The sequence below is a fragment of the Streptopelia decaocto genome, assembly GCF_964273445.1.
Source record: "Streptopelia decaocto genome assembly, chromosome: 2".
Taxonomy (NCBI): domain Eukaryota; kingdom Metazoa; phylum Chordata; class Aves; order Columbiformes; family Columbidae; genus Streptopelia; species Streptopelia decaocto.
This window is the reverse complement of record NC_138655.1, coordinates 97299984-97317844: the sequence shown is the minus strand read 5'-3', so window position 1 is coordinate 97317844 and position 17861 is coordinate 97299984. Positions and strand designations below refer to the sequence as shown.

The following is a 17861-nucleotide window of genomic DNA, read 5'->3' as shown; positions in this document are numbered from 1 at the left end:
ACTCAGATCTGCTTCAAGAAAGGCTAAATTCACTGTGTCAGTTCAGATTTCTTTGACACTGGACGAAAAGCTTCCAAATACAAGAAGTTCTTTATCAGGAGGGAGGAGGGGGGACCATGATGACTTATCAAAACATCACACCACTCTTTATGGAAACCCTCTTATTACTGAACAGGAATGGAAAACTCTGAAGGCTGGTGTTTGTAATTAAGAAGTTTATCTGTAGTATATGAATTTCTTCCATTTGTACATACAGTCATCTGAATTGTATCTTCCTGTTTTGACTGAAGACCTTCCGAAGTAAGGACTGACCTATTATAATTACAAAATATAATATAATACACTCACCTGTCTTTTCTGGAGCAGGAAGGAAGGGAATTCAGAATCCTTCTTGTAAATCCTTCAATCCTGTTCACATTCATGCTTCAGAAGTGTAAATCCTCGTGCTGCTCTGTGACTCAAGCCTGAAATAAAGCAAAGAACAGGACAGGAACACTTAGTCACTTTATGTAATGCACTGATAAAACTATAATAATAAATGGTTTAGAACAATTAGTTCATACTATATTATGTCTTGCAGACACTCAAGTCAAAGGCTTTTCTGTAATTCAAGGTCAAATGACTGTAAAACAACAAAAAACACAATACAAATCCATGGTCCTATATTTCAGTATTTTTCCTGTTCAGTTACAATAAATCCCAGCTAGTCACCACAAACTCTTCAGTTGCTGGAAGAATCCCAAAATTCCTGTCAGGATGCTTCCTTACTAAAAACTTCCTTGAGGAGAAACACAACCTGGAACATGCTCTTAAAACACAGCCTTGAGGAAGAAAATTTATTGAACTTTCATGCTACAAAAGGAAGCCAAATTGTGTCAACGGAAGACAAATCTGCCCTCAGGAGCGTATTTTCTTGTCCTCTGCATTCTGCAGTCACTGGCTTTCAGTAGCTTTTATTTATTTTATTGAATTGGCTCCAAACGCAGGACAAAGGTGCTGGGCAGCGGGTGATGCCCCTGTAACACTGCAGAGTCCTGTGGGCAGCCTTCCAGCGCACCCCTTACAGCACACCCTGTGCTGCTGCCCCAGGCACACACAATAACTCCTGCCCACCTTGGAAACAAGGGCTACAGCAGGGTGGTAATTGCAGTTTTAACAGCCAATATGTAAGACCAAGCCTTGCTAAGTAAACCGTAATAAAAGATGCAACACAATAACTGAGATTAAGTACAGAAAACTCTGTATTTGCACACCACTCATGCAAATATAATCTCATGAAAATATATCACACCATTTATTTCTTATTCCTATATTTATACTTAATTTTTATATAGCATTATTATAAATATCTATTTTCTAAATTATACTGTGTGCATTTGCGTGTGGATGTGTGTTTGCATGTGCACATCTGTTTAGCATCCACTTGTATACTGCTGAAAGAAAATCTACACAAGCAGGTATTTCAGTGTGGAATCAGAAAGTTTTAAAGCACCCATCTGTAACACTGAACCCTGCAGTGTGAACCAAAGACATTGAGGTCTGGGCAGATTTGTGGCATCCAGTGATTCAACATGCTGAACAGCATTAGAGATTCTTCCAGTGCTCAGAAAGTCAAATAAAAGCTCATTTCTGCAAAACATTCTGAAAATCCTGAGAAAGATAAAAGAAAGGACATTTTGTCAGCAATAAACTTTTGTTATATCTAACAACATTAAGTGCACCTTTGCTTTTTTTAATAGTATGAATAAAACACATTGGGGTTGATAAAAGTTAGGAAAAGTTCAAGTTTTAGCCAGCTAGACGGTACAATACTTACCCAAACTAAAAGCTGGAGAGTGAAAACAAACAAAATCATTATACAAGCCTTTATATAAAAAAGGGGTGATTAACAGTGTTGGATTAAGGCCTCACAGCCAAAGCAGGCAGCAGTCACTGGCTCATCTGGAGAGGTTCTGTAGCACATGCTAAGGAACACCCTCGAAAGCACAGATACCGCATTTTGACCACTATGGTATATCAGAAAGATCCCACCTTACACCGACACACACAATGCTGTAAGGCTTACAGCCGAGGTCATTGGCATGACAATCCAGCAGTTTGCAGTTTATGCAAGTAGCCGGTTCAGGAACTTGCAATCAGTATTTAGATAGTCATGATGCATATACATTGTAATGTTCTCTGCACATGCTGGAAACATGTCCAGAATTAACTGTGCAGGGCTGAGAGAGCTGTGCCTTCACAGACTTCTGGTGGTTCAGTTTACACCTGAAGCAGATACAGCATCTACAAATGCAAATCTCTTCCTACTATGAACTTATCTGATTGTATGTGACTAACCATAAAATGCTGCATTCAACTACCTTGCTGAAGAATGCACTGCACTTTCCACTTGTAATGGAGAAACAATCACTGAACTTCATAATCAGAAAGTCCCACTTTCAAAACATACAGCCACATGTTTTCCAACCTTAGCAACTCACACTGCAAAAAAAGGAAAGATAACCATGGTAGCCTCTGGAGGGGGAATCACATGACTTTGTGCACCACTGGCAGCCACAAAAAAGGTGAAACCTAAATTTGATTGATCAAACTTGGCCTCAAAAAAAAAGTTGCTCAGGTCCTTGACTTTAAGGACTGGGTCACTTTTTTGTGGACCACGAGGAAGTCCTCTCGCTTCTCCAGTTCAAATAGAAGGGCTCATTATAAGAACACTCACACGTGAAATAAGCATGGCCTGTAAATGTTCATAATGATTCTCTCCCCATGCACTTTGTGCTGACTGCCAAGAACATTTCAAAGCCCAGCTGTCACCAGTATCTCTGATAGCTTCTTCAAACACACAAACACACACACACCTCAAAATCTGCTAGCAGCTGGTATGAACAAGGAAAGCCAGAAGTCTCACGTAACTCTGGAAGAACGACCTGAAATGCATGCTTTGTTGCTAAAGACTAAAATAAAAATGGATGGGCATCAAAATAGAAATAGATTGTTTAATGAGCAGACTAAAATTCATACTCAAACTTGGATCAACTAAAACCAAAAGGTACCTGGAATTTTTGAATTGGCTCTAAATTCTAACAGCAAACTACAAACCACAATATTTGCCTCATTTACTTGCAAGCAAACCTGCGCACACAAATCAACCATATTACATCTCCTTATATACTCTTACAAGACAGAGAAAACACAGAAGTTAATTAAAATACATTAGATAATTGCAATGTATCTTCCATTTATCTAAGAAACTTGAGTCTAAAAGTCTGCTTGGTTTCAGGTATCTAGTTCTGAATTATTTGATATAAGGTTTATCATAATCTCTACAAATAGGAAAAGAAAATTCTGTTATTTTTAACAAATCCAAAACAATACCATCTTTATTTAAGATTCAAGATGGCCAGATAGAATACTTCACTTTATTTTTTTAATGCAACCGTGTGCTTATATTTCCTGAAACGGCTGACTAACTAAATAATTATACCGAGATACGTGGCTGAGATACTGACAAGTAAATCCCCTTCTCTGCATAAGCTATACTATCCAGGCAACCAAGAGTAAGTATCTTTTAATACTTTTATCTATAAGGAAAAAAAAAAAAAAAATAGAATAGTCACAGAAGCCCAATCCTCATTTTCAAATACCTGCCAAAGTCATTCATAACATTTCTGTTAAAAATATATAGCAAAAAAAAAAAAAAAAAGGCAGCAGGATCTTCCCAGCATTCAGGAGAGCATGAGGGAAGAAAGGAACAGACAAACTGATCAAATAAAACACAACAGAATAAATCAGACTACTTAAATGCATAGGTGCACATATCTTCCTCCCAAGGCTCTTCCTACAAAGCGTTCTGCACAGACTATCTGTGTGTACACAGACAGGTGTGCACCTTGTGCAGGAGGTGGATCCAGCCCTGCCAAAACAGACCTGGCCACCGATCACACCATTGGCCAGGCAGAAGGGTGAAATTGCCCTTTTCCCTTGCTTTTAATGGGAACAAAGCCAAGCAAGGATCCTGCCCACCCTGGACCTGCAGCAGAAGGCAGCAAGTGGCAGGTGGGCAACACACAGTAGGGTCACACAGGATGGCTTCCCACATGGGTGAGATGGCATTGCCTGCACCAGGGGAACTCCATCCTGACTCTCCTCCCGTAGCACCACATTTGACATGGTGCTGCCTTTGCACCCTGGGCACCCAGAGCTGCAGAGTACTCACACATGAAGGTCTGGGGCCTGGCTAGAGGTCTTCACATGACAAAATGCATGAAATTGGTTCAAATGCCCAAAAGAAGCAGCTTCAGACACAGAAAGTCAGTAAATGCCAATTGCTTTGCAACACGGAGCTCTTGTAGAAACACCCATGTGCATGCACACACACACAAAAAAGATGAGGTGCAGAGCACCATCTAAAATCACTGTGAAATAGGTAAGTTAAAGATCAACTGAATATAAGGTTTTCCTGGAAGTGCAAATATATTTCTAGAAATCAGTCCTGATGTTCTTCACTCCTCCAAAAAGAGTTATGCCTGTCTCCACAACCAGAAGGTTTCCTGAAGGATTACTTTCACAACTATCACTGCCACTAATGATCTTTTGACAGTTACTTTAACAAGTAAAATCATATCACACTTTGTCAGTACAACATTGATATGACCTAGAGTTTAGCTTTATTCCTTCCATGGATATTATCAAAGAAATGGCAAAGTGAACCTCAGGACCCTAGAAAAGTAATTTGTATTTGCTTATACATTTTTCAATCCTATCCCATGCAACCATAGCTTGTTTTTGAGGGGGGGGAGGGAGGTTTCAGGGCTTACTCTCTTAATAGAGACCAGACATAATGTGAGCCATGGGCACCTCAAGAGAGAAGAAAGTCTGAGTCTCCCTTCTCACCTCATCATCAAGAAACACAAATAGGGGAGGAAGAAAACCATACAAATCTGGGTCACATCAATCCAAAGCTCATATACACTCTGACAGTTACCCCCACTGCCCTATTTCATGCCCTGACCCACATCATACCCCACTGGAGTGGAAGAGGAGGAGGAACAGCAACAGTGGCAGAAATCTCTTCATCCCCTATCACAACGAAAGAGTAGCATCAAGATTATCTTGTTGTGCCATCTGCTATAGGAGCAAATAGAAGACGCCTGTTATTTATGCCATTAGCTCAGAACTCAACATAAAATTAGGGTTCAGGATGAATAAGAAAACCTAAGGGCCCACAAGGCATGAGGCTGGATAGTGGCTGCCACTGGCAACGTGCTGAGAAAACAGGGCTACGAGAAACTTCACATCTGGGCCATGGCTGGGGGACCTGGTCTAGGGCTTGGTGCAAAGTTAAGGTTAGAGACAGAGTTAGGATTGAGAAAAACATAAACATAGGGGCCCATATAGAGCGGTGGCCCATATGGCCTCTGCCTCAGCAAGTGAGTCAGGGTTGCAGGATTTCTTACAAGGGCATGTAGTGATAGGACAAAGGGGCAATAGCTTTAAACTGAAGGAAGGAAGATTTAGATTAGATATAAGGAAGAAATTTTTCACCATGAGGGTTTTGAGGCACTTGAACAGGCTGCCCAGAGAAGTTGTGGATGTCCCCTCCCTGGAAATGTTCATGTCCAGAATAGATGGGGCTTTGGACAACCTGGTCTAGTGGAAGGTGTCCCTGCCCATGGCAGAGGGGTTGGAACCAGGTGATCTTTAAAGTTCCTTCCAACCCAAACCATTCTATGATTCTATAACTTTTCTTCCACTGAACTCATCCCCTGCATACAGGCAAGATGAAAGCCATAATTTGCCACTCACAGCTGCCACTGCAGGGTACAAATACCTTCAGGCAGACATCTTACACCTGACCAGCCTCAGGTTTTTAGCACAGCTTCCCAAAATATTACCCACTCCCTTTTATTTCCCCTCACTTTCTTTCAAAAATAAAGACAAAAAAAATATTCCAGCACCACTTCATAACTTTCAGAAGCACATTCCTACGTGCGTGCTGTACCCTAATGTAGCCCCCAAAGCTAGGCCACAGCTGCAGAGGAGCTGATGCAGGTACCCAGAGGCTCTGCTTGCAAACACCTGTGTGTGAGACTCAGCCCTGAAAAGATCCTGTCCTGGGGCTCTTCCCCACAGCCCCAGACCAGCCAAGAGCTGCCAGCACCCCTGCAGTCCCATTTACTCAACTTCACTCCTGCAGGAAAGGTTTTGCTTCTCCTGGGCTTCTCCACGTGAAGATTAAGTCTAAAAGAAAGGTCTGCATGCTCAGCAGGTTGAAGAAAAGGTTTTGTAGCAGTTCATTATTTTTTAAGTTGGCCTGATATGCAGATATAAGTAAGTGCACAACTTGGGTTATCTGCCACTTAATGGCCGGTCACAGTCCTGAACTGCTAATCTGACCTCTTAAGACAAAAACTTTGCATTGATTAGCTTTGCATTGGAATGAACTCAAAACGGGAAAAAGGTGACCTATTTTCTTTTTGCTCATTTTTTCTCGATGTGAAAATCTCATTTCTTTTCCTGGTACAACCATGATGCACATGAAAACACAGACATTCCCTGAAAATTAACTGTAAGGTTAGTCATTAACTGTAAAGCAAGCCTGCCATTTGAAATTTCATTTAAATTATAAAAAGACTGAAAAATATTTTAACTATATTTTCACACGAAAGTTCACCAAGTGCAGGCCACTAAAGCCATCAGAATAGATATCTGGGAGTAAAACTTGGAAGTTTGATTCTTTCGAATAAAAAACAGCATCTCTCTGTCTGGGGAAGAGCTGTGCAGCCTTCACAGCTTGTCGGCTAAACTTCTGTTGTGGTTTTTGTCATGGTTTAAAATATTTTATAAGATATTCTAGGCATAAGCTCAATAATGACTATCAATGAACAAGGCACACAATAAAGGAAATATTATTTTGTCTTTGCTGATGATATCACAACAGATCCAGGAATGTCCACATTATTAGATCCTTCTCCTGATCACCAAGTGTAAAAATAGCTTCAAAACTGACACTACTTCGGTTCTGCCTTATTCTTTCAAGTTGTAGCTGAATCATGACTGAGCATAGGCTAGTAGAACATCTTGCCCCAAAGTGCTCAGAGAAGGAGTCTTGTCTATAACATACATAATTTATTCTCTTTTACATTATTTTTAACACTGAAAGAAAACCAAAGGGAAAAAAAACCCAAACAAAACAACTATTGTAATATTACAGTTTTCATTCTTTAAAAAAATATTAACTGTGTGCACCAAGAATACAATAACCGTAGGAACAAAACTACAGCACATCAGCTTCTAGGTTTCCAGACATTATCAGCGGTTTAAAGCAGTCAGACTTCGAAAAGGGAAGAGTTTCCTATGCTTCCACTCCTTCATTATAGCTACATACTTTCCTTATGGGTGTAATTAATTCTGGCACCAAATGAGTCTATATGTTTATGAAAGACAAAACTGCAAGCTATATTTTTTTACATATAGCCCTCAAAGAAAGAATTATCAGCTACTCAGAAACAAGCTAAAAATATGAGCTTAATCTCACTTATTTGGGGAAGAAGAATAAATCTGGTTTATCTTCAAGTACCATTATTTTAAAATATAAAGTATGAAAATCGTTAAAACGTCTTTGCCTCAGGTAGACACTCTCAGCTTCAGAAAAGCAATTGAGTTTTGGATACAAGCTTTTACCACAGCTGAAGTATTATGTGGGGCAGAAGTCGACAATGTACAAGTAGGAATACATGCTACATTTTGACATTTTCAAGGAAGTTGCCCTGCATTACTCAAAACTTCTTATCCGATGTTTATTTAGTAGATCATTATGTATAATATTTGACACAAAATATTCATTAAACTCTCAGGATACTGCGACTCCAGCCTTCTGCACTGTAGACTTAAAAACTCAGTAAATTTCATTTGCTTTCCATTGAAAACCATGACAATTGAAACACATTCTTTACAATGCCTCTTGCATTACTTAATATACACAATTCTCACCTTCTGCTATAAGTTGAATAGCTAAAGTAGAAGTTGCCAGAGACAAAAGCTCACAGCCTTTGACTGCTGAGATCCTTGTAACTTCTGAGACTGGACCAGCCACTATATTACTATAAATATGGACCCTACTTGGATATTTATTCCTTCTCAGCAGATAAATAGTTAAAATAACAAATATTAAATACCAATCATTTCTGTCTCAGAATTCAGCACTACACAGATGAAAGGGGCAGTTTACACTCCTCTGACCTGTGGCAAAAAAAAATCAAGACTTGCATTCAGATCATGCTTGGAAATTTTCTCTGGTATTATCATAACAATATATTTCTATTTAACTGAGTTCCCAACTCCGACTGGTATTTTCTGACGAGAATCTCATACATCCAAAAAGAATAAAAAAAAAAAAAAAAAGAAATCCTGATCAGCTGAACGAAAATGTTTCATGAAAATATAACAGATTAAAAAAGCTGGTGAGGAAACAGACCCTAATGCTCTGGTTCCCAGCAATGTCGCTGGCAAGCCAAGGAAGGACCCAATCTCCCTGGCCTGCAAAGCCTGCATCAACTCTTGGATTTGCAGCAGACCCAAACCAGGCTGGTAGATGGTCCAGGGAGAACACAACTGGGAGTATTTAGAGACAGACACCCCTAGTCTGCAAAATGTGACATGCTGTAGGCATGAAGCATGCACCAAGCAGCTCGTTTCAGCAAAGGTGGCATGGGCAGTAGCAGGCCAGCAGGCATCTGTTTGTGGTATGCCAAAAACACAGAAGCCCACAAACGGAGAGGTGGAGAAGCAGCACATTTGCAGCACTCTAAGGGGCAGGTTAGAGGTTAGTATCAAACATGATTTGATTTTGAGTGGGGAGTAAATTACTTGACTCCAGGACTGCTAACATTCACATCAATCCTACATTGCCTCTGAGCTGTGGTACAGTCCCACTTTAGGACCCAAGTTGGTTTTTCTACCTTACACTACATCAGAACACCAACTTACTGTGAGATGGCTCAGCAAGCTCTGAAGCAAGAAGGTACTGTGGGGACAGATTGTAATTCTCCATCAACGCTTCCTTGTGAACCCTGTCACACTACCAGATACAGGTATGTGTGGTTTGGGAGCGCTTTTGAGTTCATGCAGGCACCCCACACTGTGGTCCCGACACAGCATGGGGGCGAGACCAGAGCACAGCAGCCCCACTGAAAGGGGATATTGGCCAAGGAAGCAGATATGCACACCGTTGTGGTGCACATGGACCTACCACCACACCAGAGCACCAGGAAAGCTGAAGATCCGCAAGATATGTCCTCCTCAGAGGTCAGTGTAGGCAGAGCTTAGCATATACCACAGCAGGAAAAGCTATTCCAGCCACCAAGGCAGGAACAGCTCTAATAGTTCTGAGGTTTTTACTTATCAGTTGGCTGTTTAAGCGGCAAAAGGAGGAGCGGGATATATGGAAGGGGAAAGAGTTTTTAGTGGGCCCAGCGTTAGCTCCTCTAGGGTTCACATTAAAAAAAAAAAAGCATCATGGTACTCTGCCAAGATGACCAATATTTCTGAAGGAGTCGTGTTTGAAATCGTTTCAGTGAAATGAGCTAAAAAGTATGTGTATATTCAGAATCAACACTGACTCTTAATATTTAAACCTTATCTCCCTTCCCCCTTTCCTGACCCGCCATTAAATACAATTAACTCCCATTTTCTTCCAATGCTTTATGCTTTCTTGGCAAAGACCAGGCTGCAAAGCCTATCAGAAAGCAGAGAACGGAGGAAGGAAGGATAAAACACAGTAGGAGAGCTGTGCCCAAGGCTGATGATTTGAACACAATTTAGCTTACAGTTAACTCACAGCAGGACTTTTGTAACGTCCTTTATCACCTATGAAGCCATTTCCTCATTACTCATTATCACTACACACAAGACAAGAAAAGATGCTTCTGCACAAAATGGAAAACCATTAGCACAGAATCACAAATCAGCAAAAGTTCAATGGATTTTAGAAAGTAAACTGATTCTTGCTTCTGTGCACTAGAGAAAAGAAATAACATTCCATCCCACTGAAGGTGATCAATAGCAACAAGCCTGGACATCCTGTGCAAAACTTCCACTGGACTGATAGAGCTCCTCTCAGACGGAAACCGAGGAATCCCATCCAGGCTGCAGACCCCAGTTCTCACTCTTCTGTCACACATAGCACACATTTATACTCTCTGTTTGCTCTGTTACATTTTAATATGGGGAAGTCATCTACAAAGAATAAGAGAAATCAGTGTAATACATGTTTCAGCTTTGCTCCTCCCTGGAATCCACTGCTAATGTATTTCAGCCACGAAGCGTACCAGAAACATCTAGCTAATTGCCATTTTTTTCAAGCCACTTAGTCAGAGTTGTAGGGATCTTCCAAAGCATGTACTACATGATGGAAAAATTTGCTTCACCATCACAGACAAGAAATCTGCCTCAGTAGATTAAAACAACTAACTCATCAAGTCAAGAGTCAAAAATATTTCAGAGACAACCACAGGTCAACATGACATTCTCTCTGTCTAATCTTGGAGACTGCTTGCACATAGCAAAGGAGAAACAAGCTGACAACATTTGTGGTGTCTTTCTATTGAAACCGAGTTTGTGTGCACCTGTGAGAGAGCAACAGGCAGATTTCAAACCATTACCCGTCTTTGCCAACTGAAGGTATTTTATTTTTCAGTGAACAACAGAAGTCTGAAAAGAACTACCTCTGTGGAGAACAGCAGCATCTCACCATGTCAGAGGAGTATGTGGCAAAGATAATATGCAAGAAATCAGATGTCTTGTATTTCTACAAAATAATACTTCAAGCTTCAGAGACAAAACCAACTTTCTGAATATTGATGTTGAAACAAAGAGAATTTACCTACATGTTAAGTAACAACCTCACTGCAAAACCTGGCCATTAAGCTTCATCCCCTTTTCTAATCCCCTGTACTATTCATTTCTTTCAACTGTTTCTTCTCATTTGACCTGTTTAACCTCACTGTTTAAGCTTTCTACTCCCAGACCACTTCTGTTGCTCTCTCAGCTCACAGTCAGGCTTCCATTAGCGATATTCTCAGCCTGAAGGAATGTTAATTGCTGTAGAAATTACACTGTAAAAATCAATGTCAAAAAAAAAAAAAAAAAAAAAAAAAAAAAGAGGAGCTGACCAACAGAAGCTCAACCACTACTCCGACACATTCAGTTCCATTTCCATCACTGAAAAAATACAAATGAAAATCAAAACAGAATTTTTGTTTTCAGGTAGGAAAAAAGGAAAAATATAAAACAACTGAACAAAAAGCTTAACATTACAAAAAAAACTTATTTGGAGATGAAATGACACAACACAAATACATGAAGACAATGCAACCACAAAGAGAAGTCTTGGCACAGACTAAACTCCAAAAGACATAGGTATGATTGTTTAAAAAAAAAAAATAAAAATGTATAAGCCATCCTAACACAAGAGGTTTACTTTTCTTCATTGTGCTAGTAGGCATTTGCCCCAGTTCCTTTTTACATGTACACACTATGGAAAGACCCATTAGTTTTTAAAAAAAAATAAAAAAAATAATAAAAAATAAATAAAATAAAATAAAATAAAATAAAATAAAATAAAATAAAATAAAATAAAATAAAATAAAATAAAATAAAATAAAATAAAATAACCAACACCAACCAAACACCCAACACTTATGTCTGGATATGACTTTATAATTAAAATATGTTTCCATACTTAATAACAACAAAAAAAAAAGTACTTTTTTTTATAGCGTAGTTCTGGTAACTTCATTCGATGGACCTTCATGAACTTCAGTTAAACACACGTGTAAGAGGCCAAGACCACTATTCTAGTCATGCACTTGTTGCAGGAGTTGAGGAAAGGCACTATCGGGAACAAATCATCAAGTAGTCTGAGATGAAGCAGTGATGCCAAGAGGACTGGTGGAGCCGCTAACTAACTAAGACAGAGAGGCTCACTAATGTTTCCACAGGAAAAAACAACAAGAAGTACTAAAGTGGTTTCTTCTGGGAGACCCAGTAGCTCTAAGCAAAACTTTTTTAAGTTCAGTGGAAAAAACACGTGCATACAGCACCAGTAAATTACAGAAGCCATTACACCAACCTGCCACAGCTGCAATGTTGTGGCCTCTTCACTGGGCTGAATCCTCAGCTCAGCCTCCACCTCCTCCCACCACAAAATCCTTTCGCTAAATGCTAGATGAGTTTGTGGCCTCACCACAGTCTAAGTAGAAGAAATTTGCTCTCCAGCTTCTGTCCAACTACAAGTAGTACATCAGATTTTTTAGACTGCCTTCCAGTCTGAGAGAAAAGGAGCTCCCACCCTTGATGGTAAATGTCCCACTGCAGCCCACGGGTTGGAACAGATCAGGAGCACCAAATGTGCAGCTCTGACCTGAACACAAGGCTTTTACAAAGACGCTTGGGGCATCAGCATCAAGTGAATAAGCAGAGGGTGAAAGAACAAGCCACTAGCATGGCCTTTCCTATAACCTTATAATGAATCATGCCTCAGACAGAAGTGAAAGTCTTTTCAGCAGAGGCAATATTTCCCAATGTATTCCTTTCTTACAGAATGCTTTATTTTAATATTCTCTTTTAACTGCTTAATGGGATACCAGTATATCTGCTATACTTCAAATCACTAAATTTCCCCTGGTTACAACAGGACCTCCCTGCACAGGACACGCTGCACACCCTATTCAGGAGCTGATATTTTGGCAGGTTTTGACAGAGTTGAAATATTTCCCTTGTGTTTTCCTCCTCCAAAGCCTTAAAAGAAATACAGCTATCATACTTTTTCCATATCTGTAGAGCCTTTCTATATTTAAGAGGCTGACTCCCAGCTATGGGTTTTCCAGCCAGCTTGGTACTCTACAGGAGAATATTTCCTTTCCAAATCCATGCGGGGCTATCAGTACTGGCTCTACAGAGCAATTCCCTCTTCATTGACAATTCACCCTGATACTATTTTGCCTCTAGTGGCTCAGCAACTGCGTAAACTCACTCTTCAAAATAAAGTAATTTTTCCTTGCTAGTTTTTCATCAATCAGAATGGGAGAATGCACTATATGTGTGTGCATGCAAGTGAGGTTTAAATCCCTTCCTCCCACCCCTAAGTCCTTTATTAGTGCTGTAAAGTCAGAGTATCAGCTAGGGCTGTTTCTTTCATCGCATCACTTGCAGACAACCAATTGTACCAAATAACAAGCTATCGTAACTTCTCCTTTCAGAAGAATACTGTTTTTTCTTGTTGATACCCCTCCTGAGACTGTCCAGCCTAACCTTGAAGGGGAAAGGTAAAATCAGTAGCATCTCTGGTAGGGTTTGCCTTCAAACAGAAGATGAAGGGTAGAAATGGCTGGGAACTGATACACCAAGATGTGAAAATATTGAGATATTTTAAACCTCTTCCCAGGTAACTTAATAAGAGACGATTTTAGACTTAAAAGCACTGTCTTGATTAAGCTACCTCCACTGAAAGAAAAAAAAACTACTTAAATCAAGTGACTGTGGAAACCTCTTTTAATTACCACTGCCTGCAATCTCGGCCGAGTCTCAGGCACAGTTCCCAAAGACTTCAATAAAACCTTTGTCTGGGATAAGGAGTGTCAGATTTGGCCCACTTTAATACATTAAGTCTGTGGTAGGTGAAAAACTGAAACAGCATGGTTGTGCAACTACCCTCATAGCCAAGGAGATAAGGGAAAACGGGCGGTCGTTCTTCCCCACAGCATGCGGGAGCATACAGGGGGTGGATGGGAAAGTTAAGGAGGAGGCAGGAGCAGGAGGTTCAGGCTGAGGAGTATTTAATATCTTCCCAGCGTGGGCTGGAAAGGATTGTGGTATGCTTGTTAGAGAAGCGGGTTGGCGTGGTAGGCTGAGAAGCAGTTCAAGGATGTGCGTGTGTGTACACAAGTGTGTGCGAGTGTGTCAAGGGCCAGGCCTATGCAAGTTCACAAAGTTTAGCCAGTTCTCCTGCCAACTCTTCCAGGCTTGAGGCAAATACAGATAACCTCAGCTTAACCCAACTCCAAGTAAACCTTCCCTTCTCACCCCCGCCTTCAATTAGCAAGCTTCAATCCAAAGTGCGCAAAAATAAACCATGACCACTTCAGTTACAGCTCCAGTAATGCACTTTTCCATAAACTTCTCCATATCAACGAAATGCTCCAGATCTCACTTGTTACAATATCTGATCTGCTAAAAACCAAATAAATGTATGGCAGGAGTGGTGTGGCTTAAATTTCAGCAGGTCTTTACTCTTGCATTGCAGTTTTTTCTACCCCCACAGTAAGTGAGGTATTCCTAACCACATTACTGTTATCTGCTGCTGCTTTTAAGATAAGCAATGTTAAAATAGCTAGTTGGATTACTTTCCAAATAAGATAGGTTTCTTCCACAACAAAACTATGGGCTAATATGCTTATTCAGAATTTCAGGATCTTTTTTCTCTTCCTATCCCCCAGCTGTGAACATCCATCTTCATGGCAGTCTCTGACATCAAGACCACCCAGATTCATCTTTGCCTCTCAACCATCTGCCTCTACTGCACCAAGATAAAAATCTCAGAGCCTTTATTATTATTTTATCCATAACTTGTCTAAACATTCACCTGCAAAGCACTGACTCACTCAGTCTTTAAGCACTTGAAGAATGTAAAGGAAAAAAAATTAACTCATGGGCATGGAAGATAAAGAGGCAACAGCATAAACTTGCAAGTCAAACAATAAAAATCACAGCAACAGAATAAATTTTTAAAGCAGATAAAAATTCAAGTCCTAAAAACAGAAGCCACTGAAAGCTTGGCTGATCTATTAATTTTTACCATATTGCTAACTTATCATCAGATGATAGCTAGCAATATTTACCTTTATCAATGCCTCAACCCCAAATTAATGGCTTTGAATACTGAAAAATCACCTCCTTGAAAAATGTTACTACCCCTCCTTGGCCTGCAGCAAGAGGAAGGGAAAAAAAAAAAAAAAAAGGAAAAAAACCACCAAACCCACCACCCCCATTTCCCCCACATACACACATTATTTTAGGCAAGAGTTTCCTAAGAAAACAAGGTATTGGCAAATAGACAATTCTTCCACCTCAGGTCTTAGTTGGGAAGAAAGCTGATGTAAGCTACAGCATTGCAAAGCATTCCAAGTCTTGGTAAAAAACTGGTGGATCACTTAAAGTCATCACTTAAACCTTATTAAATGAACTTTAATGCTACACTATGCTCGCTTTTCCCTCATGACTCCCGCATTGGCCTGCATCGTCAAAGCTACCTCAGTGAGAAACTGGGGCATGTCTCCTTTGGGTATAACTGCATGGTCAGGGTCACAAAAGCTTCTACACAGTGTTAAGAAATAGGAAGCAAAAGCCACTGGCTTTCATTTTAACAATTAGTATTCCAGCTATGGAAGAGCCTTCTGCCTGAGCATATTAGCAGATCACATTTTAACACTCACCATCTCACTCAGTGGAATACAGTGGCAAGGTACAAAGCTTTTCCACTGTGAAAGGAAGCCAACCGTGCTGTCGCACTAACAGACAATGTCAGTCATTTGAAAAGACAGAGGAACGTCTTAAAAATGTGTATTAAAAAAACAAACACAACCCTTCACATCACAGGAAAATCTTCACCATCACTTTGTCCCTTCACATATCAGTATGATAAGAACATCACACCAGAATGAGTGTGCTACATTAGCACACTGGAAGTGGACACTTGAACAGTAGTTCTCTTCGAGACCTCTAATGTAATTGAAATTTAACACCAGAAATAATTACCATATTTTGAATATTATGAGTCACAATGTTTAAACTTTCAGCATCATAAATTATAATGTAGTATCAAAAAGCTAGTGTAAGTGCCTTGACTGCATTAAATATTTCTATAAAGTTATTTCTAAAACTATTTTTGCTGAATTTTCATCGCATAGGAAATTTAGTCCCGCAACCCCCACTCCCAGTTTTTCTAAGAGGTAATAGTACTGTCATTACCAGAGGGCAGCTGCTCCAAGCTGTGATAAGCCCCATGCCACAGCTTCAGGGGAAAGCAAAACAAAACAAATTCAGTAACAGTGAATCAGGAATTCCCTGGCTTTGTCCCCAGCAACAGAAATGTGATTTGCTTTTTTGTTATTCAGATTATCATGAGGGGGTCATCGGTTTAAAATCCACTGTAAATCCATGGAACACAAGGCATTTATGGTAATAAGGGAGTACAATGAAGGCTACAGTTTCCCCACTACTAGCCGCACTTAATTTACCTTACAGAAAAACTTAAGTGCTTCCTGTCAGGTCTGTTTTTGCAAGCAGATAACTAACACATGTTCATTAATTCATGGTACTTTGGGGAAGGGGTGAGAGGAGAGAAAGAAAAGGCAGAGTCTTCTCTGTCCTCCCTTCTCACTCAACACATCTCCCCTCTGTTACTCAGTCTTCTGCAGAAAATGGATATGGCTGAAAGTGTCTGGAATAAAAATATCTCCGTATGTAAACGACAAATGCTGATTTCTTTCAGCAGAAAAGGGACACACTTTATCATCATTTTCTCAAGGAGGTGAACTCCTCAGCTGCATTAGGTAAAGCAAGGATAAGTATTGAGCATATTCCTGCTTGCAACACAGGATCCATCAACAGACACAATGGGGTCTACTGAAACCCTGAATCCAAAGCAAACACTGAAGAATGAGGAAAAGGTGACTTTTGGTGTAGTTTAAATTTTTTTTTTTTTTCCCAGTAATTACATACTTAGACATCTCTTTTCTATATGCACTGTCCTTGTATTTTGGGAGGAGAAAGTACAAAGGCATTCAGAATGATTCTCTGCAATTATTCATTATCATTCCAGGAATAAAGAAATATTTTCAACTGATTAGAAAACCTCAGTGAAATCAACTTATCATTTTATTAATTCTTTGCTCAGCTTAAATAAGTAGGCTTCATATGAGGTTAGCTCCAGGGTTTATTCAAGTCACATCTGACATTAATGTTTTAACCAAGCCCATTATGCAGTGATTTTCATGGCCTTCCTTTAAAAAAAAAAAAAAAAAAAAAAAAAAAGACAACCTCAAGAGATTTGGGAAAGTCAGGCTGTGTGTTTTCACAATCCTGGGAAAAACTTGGGGTTGTCCCACAATGTAATTAAAAAATAAAATAATAAAAAAGCCCACACTCCCTCTAGGAGTGAGGCAGGATTCCCAGCCTCCCAGACCCTTGTCTGAGCACAGAGAACAAGTCCAGATGGCACCCAGATTTTCTGCTAGTTCACAGGCCCTAAACTGAAAACTGTAAAAAAATACAGCAGGCCTGCCACGTACAGATTTCAGCCCTGGGCTACGTGCTGCTGTAGCTGCTCCTCATGTAGACAAGGTGATCAAAGACCTGTTACCACACAAAAAAAATCCAGTGCGTCTGTCACTGAAAGTATTCCCCAACATATGAAATGAATACTTTGAGAAAGCGGGGAGAAAAGAGAGAAAGCATATACACTGTAATTATAAAATCTTGCTGTGAAAAGTAAGATTTTCACAAACCGTTTTCAAGAAGTGGAAAGACGGGTTTGCAGGAATTTGAGTTTTTTACCCGAAGTGCTAAGAGCCCAAACAAAAGAGCACTGTTCTGCAACAGCAGGGAAAAAAGTCAGAGCAGAACTAGTCAAATTTCTTAATCCAACCCACAGGTTAGAGGTGAGCCAGCAGGTAAAATTATTAAGTATATTACTTGAAAATATTTCCTTTTAATAAGCAAAAAGAATTTTCAGCAAAGAATTTTAATACTGAATATATATCTTAAAATTTAAAGCCATATCAGTGTAAGCGTCCTGCCCAAAAGAA

The 17861-nt window shown here is 39.8% G+C and overlaps 1 long non-coding RNA gene across 1 annotated transcript in view; it reads right to left on the bottom strand.

Annotated features, from left to right (window-relative positions):
- The window catches only part of LOC309436041, a 249333-nt gene that overhangs the window by 118833 nt on the left and 112639 nt on the right, over positions 1–17861 (bottom strand). Inside the window, exon 3 of the long non-coding RNA XR_014183268.1 lies at positions 349–464. This is a non-coding gene — a long non-coding RNA (uncharacterized lncRNA). The remainder of the gene's footprint in view (positions 1–348; positions 465–17861) is intronic.